Source organism: Octopus bimaculoides, chromosome 7 (genome assembly GCF_001194135.2).
Source record: "Octopus bimaculoides isolate UCB-OBI-ISO-001 chromosome 7, ASM119413v2, whole genome shotgun sequence".
In the NCBI taxonomy this organism is placed as follows: Eukaryota; Metazoa; Mollusca; class Cephalopoda; order Octopoda; family Octopodidae; genus Octopus; species Octopus bimaculoides.
In genome coordinates this window covers 101604135-101605910 of record NC_068987.1, presented here as the reverse complement: position 1 = coordinate 101605910, position 1776 = coordinate 101604135, and the positions used below count along the sequence as shown (strand labels likewise).

The window sequence follows — 1776 nt, the reverse complement described above, 5'->3', positions numbered from 1 at the left end:
AAAAAAAAAAAAAAAAAAAAAAAAAATTTTAATAATAATAATAATGTTCAAGTGTCCACTTTTCTTCAGCGAAACAATGCTTTTTTTTCTCTAGATTAGGAATATCCTTCAATTAAAATGACTGCTGCTGCTGCTTCTCAGGATGATGATGATGATGATGATGGTGATGGTGATTATGGTCATGATCATGATGATGACGTTGATGATGCCAAGGATGACGACGACACTGATGATGATGATGCTGACAATGATGATGATGGTGAAGGTGTTCGAGGTAGTATTGATGACTGAGGTATCCCCACGACAAACCTCGCCGCATTTGATGGTTGAACTACTGTTAGGTGTAGCAGTGCCACAACTTTTACGTATCAAGGCCTTTCTTCTCACCTCTCTGATTATCTGTCAGTCTGTGTGTCTGTTTGTGTGTCTGCCTGTCTGTTTGTCTCTTCATTCTTCCCTCTACCTCTCTCTCTCTCTCTCCCTCCTACTCCAGTTAGTAGAAACGCATGTGGGGTGTGCAGTTTAAGTGAGCGTGCATGCATTGGAGTGTGCGAATCGATAGCGAGATGGGTGTGTAGATAGACAGCCATACGCCAAACACCCACATGCGTGCGCGCGCAGACACATACAGAGAGACACACGTGCGCAGGCACAAACACATACACACACACGACGCGCACGAGCACACAACACAGATGCCCGCGCACACACACACACACACACACACACACCTATATACATTGACACACGCACAAATAGAGAAGTGGAAGAAGAAGAAGAAGAAGAAGAAGAAGAAGAAGAAGAAGAAGAAACTCTGTTACTGGACAGGCACTTCATTCATCGACCACGGATTGATAAAGAGGCAAAGGTCATCCCGATGTGCAAAATACCGCAAGGTATTCAACGCTCTTGTACACACACACACACACACACACACACACACACACAAACACACACAGATAAATAACTACATAATCATTCTCTGAACACCTGTTATTTTCGTTTAGGGTTGTTTTTGTTTTTTAGTCGTAAATTGGCCAAGATCGAACAGATATTATGAAAGTCGTTATCGCCATGACCATCCCCCATCATATTTTAAGGCATACTAATAACCCTTACAGTAACTACGTTATCTCATGTGTCCCCACATTTTAATTTTTATTTTATTTTCCATGTTGAGAGAGATTTGGTTATTCTATCTAGCAAGTTGTATGATCATCTAAAAGCTTCTTTCGGTTTGCTTCTCCTGTTGATACACTCCCTATTGCTCTCATTAATATTCCTGTTGTTCTTGTTGTAAGGCGGCGAGCTGGCAGAAACGTTAAGCACGCCGGGCGAAATTCTTAGCGATATTTCGTCTGTCTTTTATGTTCTGAGTTCAACTTCCGGCGAGGTCGACTTTGCCTTTCATCCTTTCGTGGTCGATAGATTGAGTACCAGTTACGTACTGGTTCGTTCTAATCGACTGGCCCTCTCCGACAAAATTTCGGGGCCTCGTGCCTAGAGTAGAAAAGAATACTGTTGTTGTTGTCGCTGTTGATGGTGGCGGTGGTGGTGATAGTGCTGCTGCTGTAGTTATGAGAGCTCATTTCCACCTCCGATCGATAATACAGTGATATCGATTTGTTTAATCTACATTTTCCTGCCCCGAAAATAAATACACCTACACATTCACTCACACACACAAACACACACACACACACACACAAAATTAATATATACAGATCATAGATACAATGATAAAGCAATGTGTGTGTGTATGTATGTGTGTGTGTG

General features: G+C 42.0%; 1 protein-coding gene across 1 annotated transcript in view; it reads right to left on the bottom strand.

The window, feature by feature from the left end:
• Positions 1–1776, bottom strand: part of LOC106873887 (uncharacterized) — a 311731-nt gene that overhangs the window by 277848 nt on the left and 32107 nt on the right. The gene's annotated exons all lie outside the window — the stretch shown is intronic.